We start from the raw sequence: 16,491 nt of genomic DNA, 5'->3' as shown, positions 1-16,491 counted from the left end.
TTACATTGTATTAATATTACATCAAGTTGTGGTTCAGTTATATTTTTTGGTATAATTCTATTCGTTTGAATCCACAGTGTCAACAAATTGACAGAGCTAAGAAATATCGAGATGAGATGAGTTATACTAAATGGTAGAACTGTTCCGAATCAAATTCATCCTTATATTTCAACCCACACTAAATGACTATAAATGTGATTCCCAAATATTTATATATAATATAACTTTCCAAATAAAACTACTTTGTGTACCTTTAAGTTATGTGGTTAATTTAATATAAGTTTGGTTGTTAATAAATGGTTTCGACCCATTGTCGATTTTTTTAACCTTCAGCTATTCAGTGGAGGTGCTGAGTTATATGGAACATATTTTTTTAGGAAACACATTTAGTGATTACAGTACAGATTAAAATTTAAGGAAAAATTACTTCGGCACTAATCTAAAATTATAATTGCTATAAACAAGCTTCATTCTCAGATGATAGATGAGTTGAAACCTAGATCCACACTATGGAAACATTTCCATAAAATGAAAGTACTTGCTATATACAGAGATAGATATGTGGAACTCCAACGGATACATTCCAGTCCTCAGTCTTTTTGGTGGAACTTTTGAATACGGTTTCTTGGTAATGATGTTTTCTTCTCTATTGTGATTTTTTTTTTTGTACTTTTTTCGGATTTCTTGGATTTTTATTCATATTTCATAGCCTCAGAGAAAATATTTGCCGACGTCGTCAAGTTTTGTCGTGGCTCATTTCATCTTCATTTATATGATGGTAATCAGCCTTTCCATGTGAACGTAACTCGTCGTGCCCAACGAATCGTCGAAATACTTTAAAAAAGATATATAAAATTAATATTAAAGATTAATTTTATTATATATACCAATTTTATTTGTTTTTCATTTAAATTATATAATTTAATTGTGTGTTTTAACATAAAATATGTCATTAATTATAAAAATCTTGAATACAGATGAAAATTATACTTACATTTAAATCCAATTCTTGGGCCACTAGAATCTTTACACCATTTGCTCTTTCATCGATCGATTTCAATCTTAATTTATTCTGAAAACAAATTAATTAGGTATTAATGTGTTGTTTTAAGGAGCGTCATATACATGAAAGTTCTTATTCTTTGTTTAGTTGGGATTCCTGTAAGTAAATTAATGAATTTAGACAAAAATATTACCTAAAAATAACAGTTTGATACGATCTGTTTCATTTCTAGCATTACTATACACAAGTATTTCTTCCGATTATCATTTCCAATGAGGCAGGGACTCATTAATAAAAGCGAGAATATTTAACTAATAATTTTGAATTGAAGCGTAGGAGCAACTTCAGAGAAATGTGGTTCGTATGAAATGTTTGAACTGATTAAAGTTTGGAGGTAAACAAGTAAAGAAAACTTTTTTGTCTACCTGATTTTATGAACAAAATTGAAATTAGTTTATGACAACGAAATTCAAATGTCCACAAATGAATAACGAATTAATAAATAAAACATTAAAATTTGTTTATGGGAACGGAATTCAAATGTCTACAAATGAATAACGAATAGTTAATTTTATAAGCTCTTTAGAGAACAACTTAGGAAACTTAGTTCTTAATTTTTTTACATGTAGATAAAATAGGAACATATTGTATAAAATTTCATAAGACACAATCAATCAATGATAATTGATAGTTTAAAGTGTAAACCTCAGTACTCATGCAAACACTATACTTACTCATCATTGGTCCAATTCACTCGAGGCAAGTTATGTTAGAATATCTAGACATCGTGTATAACGGTTGTGATGACAACGGAGAATAAAAACAATAGAAGAGCGTAGTTATAGAAACAGAGTTAAGTTGTAAGAGCAGAGTTAGTTGTATACAGCCCACCAATGTTGTAAGATAGTCAATAAGCGTTTTACTGAGTACCTTGCATTATCATTCCACGTCGCCTTGTAAGCAGGCATGTTCTAACTATTAACTTTTGTGTTTTGACCTTAATGGAAACAAATACTTCCAGTGCTTCCATGTCCTTTCGGTGAGCACAGGGGTGCGTCGTCAGGATTTCGAGAACACCTCCATAGGCAGGCAGCTTACTGCATTACTTACTTTCATTCGTTGTAATTCACCCTCTAGTTCCGAGATTTTAATCTAAACGTCTAGTTTTCGGGTACCTCTTGGCTTATCTTTTTCGTGGACTCTACACATGGTTTATTGGTTTAGTAACCGAGGTTACCAGCCAAATTAACAACTCTTCTCTTTTGTCTGAATATGGCAACTCTTATAACTAAATTCAAACAGAAGTACGAACGTTATGTCAACTCCATTTGGGGGTCTGATGTCGGTGTGGCGCTTTGCCGAATTTTGCTGCTGTTACTTACTTTAGATAGTTAACTCTTTCGGAACTTGGAACGGAGTCGTGCTCAGGGTTTACCGGGCGGTTGACCTTTCTTTCTGCCAATAGAACCTGGATTTGAACCGCCTTTTACTTTCCATCTTTCAAGGTTTTTGACTCTTAGTAGGAACTTCTTGTAGAACGGAACTGGCGATGTGCCGTCCGGTTTCAATTGGATTCGGAACCACTCGACCTTTGCAGGCACACTTGCTCTTTTCCCATTTCATTATCGCTAATTCGGTTATTAAACTGTTTATAGTACGAAAACAAAAATTTAATTCAGTTGTTTCTTGAATTGGTAACCAAGGTTACCAAACAAGTAAACAAATTTTTCATTTGTCTGAATTTGGTAACTAACTAAATTCAGACAAAAAGGGACTCTAAATAAAAACAAAAATATCACTACAAACACTTTTGAAAACTGAGGTGTGAGTGTGATGAGATTAAAGGCGATGTTACAAGAACACTAAACGTTTATTATATTTTTACAAAGTGTGCACTCGGCTAGAAACGTCAAAGACTAAATACTAAGAACTAAAAACCCTGCGTAGCATGACGCTTGCGTTAGGGCATCTATACAGAGGGCTTCCAAGTATCAATGTGCAATTTCATTTCTTAACAAACTCTTTTCCGTAGTTGCCACTCAAATTTGGATAAATGACGATTGTTACCGCTGCCATTGGTAACGACAGAAAGGTCTCTTATTGTTAGCGACTTTTGTCAATTGTTCAAAGTGCAACCAGAGAATATTGTTGATAGTAACAATTTTTGTTTGAGTTGTTCGTCCTTCCTCTGTCTGAATTTAGTTATAATAGATACCATAATCGAAAGAGAAGAGTTGTTAACGCTAATCCCAAATCTTTATCCCAACCAGCCACCCCCACTCCTGCAAAATCTTCCAGCTCCAAAACTCAGGAACTCGGTCACCCCCAAGGAGGTGATGTCGAAATTGTCTAACTACAATGCACCAGTTATGGTTCAGTGTTCAAATTTATGTATATGGAATTGTTTTAAAGTATTTTAGACCAAGTACACTAAGAATTGGAAGAGACTTCTCATAGAGTAGAAACTTTTAAATTGGTTTGGGAGAAAACAGCGCTAATGATTAGCCGTCTCAGATCTCAGTTTCGGTTAATATTTTTTGACAGCTCATTGACAATCTTGGCAACTGATCTTTGTGTAATTTCGTTTCGTTTGGTGTCCAATAATATAATGCTCTTTGGCGAATTACTGAGAGAGGTTATTTCAATTTGCCAAAATATGCGGAAAGTAGGAAGGTCCTAATTATGTGATGTGAATTTATAAGTTTAACAATATTGAAAAAAAGCAGCTAAAAAAGATGTTTAAGTCTTATTATTATCTTATCAAAGAAAATATATAAAATTTCGCCTTCATTGCTGTTGAAACCTGAATATGTACAAAACATCATTTGATTTCAAAACTGATCTTGAACACTTATTTGGTAACTTCTTACAATTTCGTCATTGAAAAGACAAAAACAACAAAAGAAATAAGTATTTACACTTCGTTAGCTGTTTGTTTCACTTTTTAGCCTTCAATGCAGACACATATCTAATATTTTTGTTTATATTCAAAAAGTTAATTATAATTTTGTCCAGATTGATGTTTTCAATGAACTCAGAAGTCTTGATTTATCTAGTAATAGAGGTCCTTATGATATTCCTTCTACAGTATTGAACGAATTGTGGATTCTCATTAACAAAGCCTCTAACAATGAAATTTAATATGATTTTAAAATCTACTTTATTTCCTAACGTACGTAAAAAATCATTTGTTATACCTACCTTAAAGGATGGAGATAGTTTACTTGTTGTTTACCAAGATTGTCCAAAAAAATCATTTCCAAAATAATTATGCCATAGTTCCAAAATATTATAAATGAGAGTCAACATGAATTTTTCAAATGTAAATCTTCTGCGACCAACCTTCTTATTTATAACGTCTCGACAGTTGGTGCTCTTGATAATCATTTACAGGTTGATGCTGTTTATACAGGCATTTAAAAGGCATTTCATAGAATCTGCAATGATTTATTGTTTGCTAAACTAAATGGGCTGGATTTGACAAGTAATTTTTCCACTGTAAATAATCATAACGATTGTAATGTAAAGTGATTAGTTTTTATAAAAAAATTAATCAACACCATATTCGCAAATTATACTTTAGATAAAAGATTTTAATAAAATGTGTTTGAAATTTAAAAATGAGTAATAGACTGGGCGGTAGTTATTCTAGAAAAGTTGGTTCGGCTCAAGCTAAAATGACTTTGGGTAAATGTAAAAGAAAACTGGAGCATATCTTGATGCGTTTGCCCACACATTAAAGTAGCTTTTTACACAAATACTGCTGTAGGATCCCAGGTTCTGCGATGTTTTGTCGTATAAAATAACCTCTTTCCATAATCGGTATCGCGATTATAAGTACAGCAATTAAGCAGAACGAAATACTCTCACATTAGCTGTCAAAATTCCCAGAGTTGTCAAAACGTGCGGACTCCTTAGGAACTCGTTAGGAATATTTAAACAATTACAATAATGGCAACTTGATGCCATTATTGTGGAGATGTCGATTACTGTTCCTGAAAGTCACGGAAATCAAATTAGTTGCAGATCTATCGTCGACATACAAAAACTGTCTGTGATTCTGATAGATAATTAACATGTGAAAAGAAATTGTTTTTGTTAACTTTGTTAACTTTATATTTCCATTAGAATAGATTGCTGCTAAGAGAAGTTCCAACTATTATAATTTAGTTTGAAAATGTGATACGGACGACGTGAGGGATGAAATTGAAAACAGGATAACTAGATGTATATACACATAAATAAAATTTTAATCAATTAGTAATTACAAAACTAAACGAACATTTGGGAGTGGGTGTTGGACTGAGTGACATTTTACGAACTTTCAAGTTTCAATAGCAACGAAGGAATTTTGTTTATCAAATAAAAGAAAATAACATTTATGTTGCTAAGATTACGATTCCTTGTGACATATGCCAGACCTTAAAATATAAACAAAACATCCAATGTCCAATTGAACCTTATTCGAAATATGTAATTTAGAAAAAAGTTGTCTTCTTTCAAGTAAATTTGATTTGTTTCTTCCATTTCTTCTTTTATTGATGATCCTTGGTCCTGGATTTGCATTTGAGGACTTTTATGACCTTACTTATTACAAGTGTATCACCCTTACTTACTTTGTATCTTGTGGTTGGTATTGTTGACTGAGAATACTGTTGAGTCACTTTCAGGTTGTTTAACATCTTGTGATAGTTTTGATTTCACAGAAATTGAAGTTATCTTCATGCCGGAGCTTTCAATAGCAATAATCATAGGTTGATAGGAGGACTCTGGTAGACCGGAAAGTAGCAATGTAACTTGCCATTCATCGTCAACTGCGAAACCGATGTTTCTGAGCTTGTGAGCAGTACACATAATTTTGCTCACATATTTCTCTACGTTTTGACATAGAGTAAGTGAAGTATTATAGAGATCACGCAGCAGCCCATCACAGCGTGTCAACAAAGAGTCATCAAATACTTATGAAAACGTATCCCATACTTCTTTTGCAGTACTACTCTCTTGCATGTGCACGTAATTTATTTAAACAACTAGTAAATTTATCTTAGTTTTTGCCTTTGTGTCTCGTTTTGTGTCCACAATGACACATGTGGTGGGGTCTATGCAGTTCCACAACTCCTCTTGCTGTAGGTATGTTTTTAGAGCAAATCGCCACGTTACGTAATTATCTCGGCCGGTTAACTTTTCAATTAATGCCAATTGATTGTTTGCTGACAATTTAAGAACCCTTATTCTAGATGTTACGAGAAAACACTTTTCAATTGTCGTATTGACGTTTTAGGTTATCTTCATTACTTTTCTCAGTAAGTAAGCCATTCTGGGCTTCCCTGGGCTTTTCTGGCTCCATAACCTGTTAATTTTTCTTAAAAGAATTTATTATTTCAGGAGTAAAACTTATATTTAAGAATTTAGTGTTAAAATTACAACTTAACTGTCTACAGGCGCACAATTCAAATTACAATTTTAACAGTTTATGTGTAGTTTCAGTACACTCCTACAGGTCATCGCATCAGTCACAATTGGATTCCCAAGAGAAAATGAAACATTATTTGTTTTAAGTTGTGTTATAATATTTCATTCTTTATAATAGCCTAAGGTACATTGCGCTGTAAATTGAGGAGAATGTTTCAGGTAAACTACTTTGGGTTAACAAGACAGCATTAAATTAACTGAGGAATGCATATTATCGGAATTTGTAAGCTGGGTCATCTCCTTGATTAATATTTATATGATCCCATTTTTCGCACATTTTGGCAGACTGAAATATCCTCTTTCTGTAATTCGCCAAAGAGCATTATAGGATCGGACACCAAACAAAACAAAATTAGAAGTTTTCTGAGTTTTGGTGGCTAGTTGGGACAAAGATTTGGGATTAGCGTTAGGAGTAGGGGTACTATCAGAGTTTACCGATAGCATCCCTAGTTTAGACGACAAAGCTGTGTAAGCACTCTTTCACTCTCTGTATCTCACCTTCACTTAGCTTTTCTTTTTTCCGGACCCTACACATAGTTTATTGGTTTAGTAACCGAGGTTACAAGCCAAATTAACAACTCTTCTCTTTCGATTATGGTAACTTTTATAACTAAATTCTGACAGAAGAAGGACGAACAACTCAAACAAAAATTGTTACTATTAACAATATTCCCTGGTTGCTACCTTGCCCACACTTTGAATAATTGACAAAAGTCGCTAACAATAAGAGACTTTTCTGTAGTTATCAATGGCAGAGGTAACGATCGTCATTTAACCAAGTTTCGGTAGCAACTGCGGAAAAGTGTTGGTAGTGACATTTTCGTTTTTATTTGGTGACCCTATTAAAGTTCCTATTAAAAGACAAGAACAGTGAAATAAGAAAAGGAAAAGGAGGCTCAAATCCAGGTTCTATTGGCAGAAAGGAAGGCGGTACCACATCCAACGACACAGCTAATTATTGTAAAGCCGGTTACATTAGAGTACATTAGAGTACCAATTAATTCTCTGTATCGTGTGAGGTCTTTGAATGGTTTTAAATCTCTGTTAAATTTTGAGTTGCAGTCATACAGTGTTTTAATTGGATTGCAATCCACCATTCTGAATTTCTCTAAAACATATTTTTTTTGTTTAAGTGTTACTCCTTTCTTACTTTGGTTAATTTCTATTCTAAAGAAAAACCTAGCAATCTTTGATCTTCAATTTCTCAGCTAATTCTCTTTTAATTTCATTACCAGTTAGTTTTTTGAGAGCTCTTTTGTACTCCTTAAATTTTTCAAAAACTTCTCTCTTTGACTTAAGGAAAAAACCTGGAACCACCTATTATAATCATCTATTGATGTAAGAAGATATCTTGATCCACCGCTGAATTTGACTCGCATTGGTCCGCAGATATCTGAATGGACAATATTCAGTAACTGCTTACTTCTTCCTTCTCTGTCAGTAAAGGGTTTCCTTGCTTGCTCACCTCGTTGACATTGTCACACCACATGGGTAATTTATCATTATCCAATTTATTACCGTGTACCAGTCGCTTTCTGTACAAATCCTGTACGCCTTTGCAATGTAAGTACTGTAGTTGTCTATGCCACAGGAAATTAATAGTTAAATATTCTCTCTTTATTAATGAGGTTCTGTTAGAGCATTTGTCAACATTGGCAACGTCTAATGCGCAACCCCCTCCCCTTAGTTAGTTAGGGTGAATTAGCTTTAAGTTACTTACTTTTAAGTCAGCTCGAGAGCAACACACAACGTTCAGATGCTCCGAGCAAAATAAACAGAAAAATCACAAACTTGGCAGTTTTACTAGTCCAGCACATACAAAACATTGGTCCTTCGAGCAGAAACTATTACACATACAAAACAGGTTCTTTCTCATTGAAAATGGTAATTAGAAGAAATACTTATGTACAGTAGTGCTAGAAATGAAACCGATCGTACCAAACTGTTATTTTTAGGGAATAATTTTGGCTAAATTCATTACTTATACTTACTGGAATTCCCAACTAAACACAGAATAACGCTCCATAAAACAACACATTGATTTGTTTTCAGAATAAATTATGATTTTTGTTTATTGGAACAAGGAGGCCTCTCCGGGCACCGATGCGAAGATCATGGCCTAAGAGTAATTAACCACAAAGGTTTAGGAAAATTGAAGGGAAAACTAAAGAGGTACGTAACAATCGCTACATGGTAAAGAAAAGATGTCCCAAAGAGACGCAGAGGTCTAGACAGCCAAGAGACAAGGTCTCTTGTATCTGTCGGATTCACAGGGTTGGATATCATGCAAGCATGCAATCTCCGGATTAGAGTGTTGAAAGATAGATCTCCGGAGATTGAGGGCATGCTATTTTCTCTGAGGCTATGAAATATGAAAAAATATGCAAGAAATCCGAAAAAAGTACAAGAAAAAATCACAATCTATCAAAAAGGCTGAGGACTAAAGCAGGTACTTTCATTTTATGGAAAGTTTTCCATAGTATGGGCATACGTTTCAACTCATCTAACATCTGAGAATTAAGCATGTTTATAGTAATTATAATATTAGAATGGTGCTGTAGTTGTTTTTGCTTATATTTTAATCTGTAATTTATGACGGAAAAGGTGTTTCCTAAATAACTATATATATATATATATATATATATATATATATATATATATATATATATATCTGTATATTTTTCCACTGAATAATTGGAGGTTGAAAAAATTGGCAATGTGTCGAAACCATTTTATAACACCAAACTAATATTAAAATATCGACTTAAGTTAAACAAAGTAGTCTTATTTGTAAAGTTATGTTATATTTAAATATTTGGGAATCTCATTTATGGTCTTCCACTGTAGGTTGAAATACAAGGATGAGATTGATTCGAAACAGTTCTACCATCAAAAATATTATAACATATTGAAAAATCATCACGATATTCCTTTGCTCTGTCAATTTGCTGAGACCGTGGATTAAAACGAATTATAAGAAAAGATATAACTGAACCACAATTTGGTGTTATATTAATACAATGTAAGAATCAAATCAAATTTGCTTGAGAGAAGACAACTTTTTTCTAAATTACATACTTCTGACATATGCCATAAACATAATTTGACATGTTATTTTATTTTTTGACAAACAATTCGTTGCTATTGAAACTTGAAAGTTTGTAAAATGTCACTCAGTCACACACCCACTCGTTTTATTTTGTAATTACAAATTAATTAAAACTTTATTTATGTGTTTATACATCAGGCTAGTTATCTTGTTTTCAATTCTATTCCTCACCTTATAATAGTTGAAACTTCTCTTAGCAGCAATCTATTCAGCAGCAATAAATGTCAAAGAGGGATCTGCAACTGATTTGATTTCAGTGACTCTCAGGGCTAGTAATCTAAACCTTCAGACGGTAAGTTGCTATTTTTGTAACTGTTTAAATATTTCACCTTTTTAAATAAACAGTAAATTCACGTAGTTGATTCTTTCAGCTTGAATAAGTGAGCGACAGATTTCAACTATGCACTGAATTTTTCTCCTTCACCTTTAGTTATCACCCTCAAACAACACTAATATACCAATCTTTCCATATTTGATAATTTTATGTCGCAAATTATTTAGATTTTTCATGTCTGGATGACAAGTTCAAATAATGTTATCACAATTTATAAACCAAATCATGAAATAGTAATTCACACTATTTCACAATTTTCTGGGAGCCTTGTATCCTATTAAGCAGTATTCTTCTAAAATATCTGTAATAAGGTATATCATAATTGAAATGAAAGTTTATGCTCTTATAGACATTCAAGAAGTGAGACACAATTTACTTGCTTTACCTGTATGCTCCATACTAGCTTCAAAAATATGTTAAAATCGTGGTAGTAACTCTCCATATGCGTTGGGATGTAGATGGAGTTCTTAAGATACTTTATTTAAATTTGCAATCTGTAAAAAGAAATAATTTTTGAGCGTATTGCAAAAATTATCTTCAAAAATTGATTGAATAAATCATATTGTAGAAGAGAATGAAAAACACAGTGACCAAAGATTTTTTTGAAAGAAGGAAAATAACGGAGCGATTTTTAATTAGGGATGTCTCAATTTGATTATACGGCGTTGTAGTGCGTTGATTCAGTCAACCAAAGGGGCGGTATATATAACACGATATTTTACACTAAATACTCTCTGTACTCTGTAATATTGTATAACTTTGGTTAACTTTTGATATATATACAAATCGGGATTCTTTTTTACAGTTTCTAAGACATTTTGGTGTTTTGTTAATATATCTTCTCTCCTAACTTTATTTAAGTGAACTTTAAATATAATTGGTAATATATTGATACAGCAAAATTAAAGCCCACGGGAAATTTTCATGTGGCTTGATTTCCGAGAGTTTCGTGATTAATTAACACTATTTGAAATCAGGGCTCTAAAATAGATATATTTCGTTATTAATGTAATTGTTACAATATTCCGCCTTGATTAACTGCAATAAATTATGTATCTAAGGGAATCCAAATTTAAAAAACAATAGAACACTTGTAACCTAGCAACTGTTATTTACAACTGTTCCCAAAACTTAATTTAAAATATTAACAATTTCAACATTCAAGAGATGCTGTGAAACTTTAGAACAGTAGGTGTCTCACCATTCAAAAAATCAACAACTACATACACGCCATTAATTTATTTCAGATGTAATTCATAAGGAATAACACATAATGTCTAAGGAAAGTCAAATTTGATGATTAACATCAGTGAATCAAATTTAAATGGAAAATGTGTGTGGTTTAAATTAATGGTTATGACTTGAATAATACTATATGGAATAAATAATGAAATTATTTATTAACAATTTCTTAAAACGAGAGAATAAGTTTTTGAGAACTCTGGTTCTGTACGTGTGTTTTGACAACTAACTGTCAACTGATGTTGGAGTTATTTCATTTTGCTTGTTGGCCGATTTTATAAAGGCCTTACCAAGTATACAAAGTTGTTATTATAAATTGTCGAGATGATTCTAAATAAATGATTCTGGACACAGGATCCTATAATAATAATCGAGGAGCTATTTTCCTGTCACAGTTAACTGTGTAGCATTCTGCTGATATAATTTAATTTACAATGCGAAAAAATATCTTATTCTTGAAAATAAAGCTTACGCTATAACAGAGTCATGAATTGAGACGCAATTTACTTGGAAAATCATTTATTTAGAATACCGATCAGACATGTAGTAGATGTTAAGATTCTGCATATAGCATATAGGTAAACCAAGTAAATTGTGTGTCACCTCTTGAATGTAGATGAAAATTTCATCAAAATTACAAATGATAGAGCTAGATTGCAAATTTTTACACAGAAAATTGTCATTTGAATTTGTTTATAAGTTGTGTTGTCATTATTTGAACTTGTCATCTAGACATGAGAAATCTGAATAAATTTTGACATAAAATTAGCAAAATTAGAAAGATTGGTATCTTAGTGTTGTTTGAGGGTGATAATCCAACCAAACGTGAAAGAGAGAAATTCAGTACCTAGTTGAAATTTGCCGGTCACTACTTCTTGCTTAAAAAATCAACTACGTGAATTATTTTTTGATTTAAAAAGGTGACATGTTTAAACAGTTACAATAATAGCAACCTACTGTCCGAAGGTTCCGATTACGAGTCACTGAAATCAAATCAGTTGTAGATGTCTCGACGACATTTATTTTCCGTCAAAGGAATACTGCCTGTGAATCTGACAGATAATTAACATGTGAATAGAAATTGTTTTCATTAACTTTATACTTAAATGCAGAAATATATTTTGCTACTAAGAGAGGTGGGGGATGAAATTGAAAACAAGTAACTTGCCTGATGTATATACATATAAATAAAATTTTAATTAATTAGTACAAAATTAAACGAACATTTTGGAGTGAGTGTTGTATTGAGTGACATTTTGCAATCTTTCCTGTTTCAGTTGCAACGAAGGGAGATATGTTAGTCAAATAAGAGAAAATAACATTTATGTTGCTAAGATTACGTCACCTTATGATGTATGTCAGCCTGTCCAATTATAGGCAAGAGTTATGGTTAATTCAATTAAACCTAATTCAAAATATGTGGTTTGGAAACACGTTGTCTTCTTTCAAGTAAATTTGATTTGATCTTATATTGTATTAATATTACATCAAATTGTGGTTCAGTTATATTTTTTGTTATAATTCTATTTGTTTGAATCCACAGTGTCAACAAACTGACAGAGCAAAGAAATGTCGAGATGAGTTATAATAACTTTAATGATAGAACTGTTCCAAATTAATTTCATCCTTATATTTCTACTAACACAAAATGACTATAAATGTGGTTCCCAAATATTTAAATATAATATAACTTTCCAAATAAAACTACTTTGTTTAAGTTTTGTGGTTAATTTAATTAATTTTAAACTCCAATTAGTTAGTGGAAAGAAGTACTTAAAAGATATATACGACATAATTTTTTAGAAAACACATTTACTGATTACAGTACAGATTAAATTTTAAGGAAGAATTACTTCGGCACTATTCTAAAATTATAATTAGAATAAACAAGCTTAATTCTCAGATGTAGGATGAGTTATAACGTAGGTCCATACTATCGAAACATGGGACTCGAGATGGCGATCTGTGGGACAAGAAGTGAACTTCTGTCCAAAGAAAATTTCGACACGAGGCGGATTCAGGTAGAGGCGTTACTTACCAAAATCGATACCTGGGATTTCGTTAATGGTGAAGTATCAAAGCCAGTTATATGTCAGGGTGACACAAAAAGTGAATCAGCGCCTAAAACGTGGATGTAAATAAGATAAAAAGGTAAATGCGGACATAATCCTATGCATAAGCCCATCGGACCTCAAGAGTATCAAAGGATGCGAGATTTCCAAAGATGTATGGCTTAAATTTGACTAAATCCATGCTTCAAATGGACCGGCACTATTGAAACAATTATTTTATATATTTTATATATAATATTTATTTAACTATAAATAAAATTGGATAACGATATATTACCCACGTGGTGTGACATATATCAACGAGGTAAACAAGCAAGGACAAACTTTACTGCCAGAGAATTAAGAATTAAGCAGTTACTGAATATTGTTCATTCAGACATCTGCGGACCAATGCGAGTTAGAACCAATGGTGGATCAAGATATCTTCTAACATTTAGGTGTATTTTCTCATGTCAAAAGGAGAATTTCTTGAAATATTTAAGGAGTACAAACGAACTGTCGAAAATCAAACTGGTAATGAAATTAAGAGAGAATTAGCTGAGAATAGAAATTAACCAAAGCAAGAAAGGAGTAACACTTATATATATATATATTAGAGAAATTCAGAATGGTAGATTGCAATCCAGTTAAAACACCGTATAACTACCACACAAAAGTTAACAGAGATTTAAAAATGTTCAAAGTCCCCACATGATACAGAGAATTAATTGGTACTCTAATGCAGCCGATCAAAACTGGGGCTTTCCAATAATTAGCTGTGTCTTTCTGACAATCGAACCTGGATTTGAGGCGCTTTTTCAGTTTCTTATTTCACCGTTTTTGTCTCTTAATAGGAACTTATTCTGAAATGGAACTGGCGAAGTGCCGTGTGGTCCCAATAGGACTCTGAAGCACTCGAACTTTTTGCAGGCACGCTTGCTGTTTTCGCATTTCATGACCGCTAATTCAGTTATTAAATTGTTTATAGTACGGAAACCAAAACTTAATTCGGTTGTTTCTTGAATTGGAAACCAAGGCTACCAACCAAGTAAACAATTTTTTTTATTTGTCTGAATTTAGTAACTAACTAAATTCAGACAAAAGATGGACAGATTTCAGTAGTTGCTACCCAAACTTGGATAAATGACGATCGTTACCGCTGCCATTGGTAACGACAGAAAAGTCTTTTGTTGTTAGCAACTTTTGTCAATTGTTCAAAGTGTGGTTAGCAACCAGGGAATATTGTTGATAGTAACAATTTTGGTGTGAGTTGTTTGTCATTCTTCTGTTTGAATTTAGTTATAATAGTTACCAAATTCGAAAGAGAAGGGTTGTTAATTTGGCTGGTAACATCGGTTACTAAATCAATAAACTATGTGTAGTGTTCGGAAAAGAGACAAGCTAAGTGAAAAACTCAATAAAACCCAAATTCCTTAGTGTTCAAATTTATGTATATTGAATTGTATTAAAGCATTGCATATTCTTCAGACAACAAAAGTATGTTTTACTTTTGATTAATAAACATATCGCCTTCATTGCTATTGGAACCTGAATATGTACAAAATGTAATTTGATTTCAAAACTGAACTTGAACAATTATTTGGTAACTTACAATTTCGTCGTTGAAAAGACGAAAACTACAAAAGAAATAAGTATTTACTCTTTACACGTGAGCTGTTTGTTTCATTTTTTGGCTTTCACTGCAAACACAAATTTAAACAATATCGTTTTGTCATGAAAATATTTTTGTTTATATTCAAAAAATAATAATAATTTTTTCCAGATTGATGTTTTTAATGAACTCAGAAGTCAGATTTATCTAGTAATAGAGGTCCTTATGATATTCCTTCTACAGTATTGAATGAATTGTGGATTATAATTAACAAAGCCTCTAACCATGAAATTTAACTTGTTTTTAAAATGTTCTTTATTTCCTAATGCACAGAAAAATTCATTTATTATACCTACCTTAAAGAATGGAGATAGTTTACTTGTAACAAATTTAGGCCTGTATGAAAAATGTTTTGTATTCCATAATTGTCCAAAAAAATTCATTTCCAAAATAATTATGCCATAGTTCCAAAATATTATATATGAGAGTCAACACGGATTTTGCAAATGTAAATCTTCTGCGACCAACCTTCTTATTTATAACAATTCGACAGTTATCATTTACAGGTTGATGTTGTTTATACAGACTTTTAAAAGGCATCTGATAGAATCTGCCATGATTTATTGTTTGCTGAACTAACTGGGCTGGAGTTGTCAAGTAAGTTTTCCACTGTAGATAATCATAACGATTGTAATGTAAAGTGATTAGTTTTTTAAAAAAAATAAATCAACATTATTTTCGAAAGTTACATTTTACATAAAAGATTTTAATATAATATGTTTGAAATTTAGAAATGTGTAACAGATTAGGCGGTAGTTTATCTAGAAAAGTTGGTTTGGCTCAAACTAAAATGAATTTGCGTAAATGTAAAAGAAAAGCTGGTGAATATTCTGGTGCTGAAAGAGTTCAAACACAGAGGTTCAAGAATACAGATATTATTAAAAAGCACTGATTGCAGAACAATTTTTAAATGGGATGGACAGTAATTTAGCATATAAATTCCAGCTTAAAGTATGCGTTATTGTTGAAGAAGAAATTATGAGTAGAAATATTTAATCTTTCCATTTCTCTGTTAACATCATCTATTACTGACTAGTAATTAATAAGTCAACTTAGTTGTCACGCCCTTCCAAATTCTGTCAATGTCAAAACTTTTCGGGTTATTCATCAAACTCTCTAATACCCTCAAAAATTATTTCTTTTTACAAATTGCAAATTTAAATAAAGCATCCTAAGAACTCCATTTACAATTCAACGCATATGGAGAGTTACTACCACGATTTTAACACATTTTTAAAGCAAGTATGGAACATATAAGTAAAACAAGTAATCGTGTCTCACTTCTTGAATGTCTATAATAGTGTAAGCGTTCCTTTTAATTATGTTGCCCTTGTTGCACTATAAAGTAGATATTTAGAAAAATACTGGTTAATAGGATCCCAGGCTCTGCGATGCTTTGTCGTATAAAATAACCTCTTTTTATAATCGGTATCGCGATTATAAGATCAGCAATTAACCAGAACGAAAATATTCCAACATTAGTTGACTAAGTTGTCAGAGAGTTGTCAAAACGTGCGTACTCGTTAGGAACACTCAAGAAAACGTGGAGACACTAAAAATATATATGTAACAAACCAACAAAAAATGCTATTACTTATAAATTTCTAC

General features: G+C 32.1%; 1 long non-coding RNA gene across 1 annotated transcript; it reads right to left on the bottom strand.

The window, feature by feature from the left end:
- Positions 1–543: 543 nt before the first annotated feature.
- LOC126264221 (uncharacterized) lies at positions 544–2,454 on the bottom strand. The gene is made up of 3 exons (XR_007546985.1): positions 2,386–2,454; positions 995–1,072; positions 544–834 (listed from the first exon to the last, which is right to left on the bottom strand). It is a non-coding gene; the product is annotated as an uncharacterized LOC126264221 (long non-coding RNA).
- Positions 2,455–16,491: the final 14,037 nt, after the last annotated feature.

The sequence above is a fragment of the Aethina tumida genome, chromosome 1 (genome assembly GCF_024364675.1).
Source record: "Aethina tumida isolate Nest 87 chromosome 1, icAetTumi1.1, whole genome shotgun sequence".
NCBI classification, from domain to species: domain Eukaryota; kingdom Metazoa; phylum Arthropoda; class Insecta; order Coleoptera; family Nitidulidae; genus Aethina; species Aethina tumida.
This window is presented reverse-complemented; position numbering and strand designations above follow the sequence as displayed.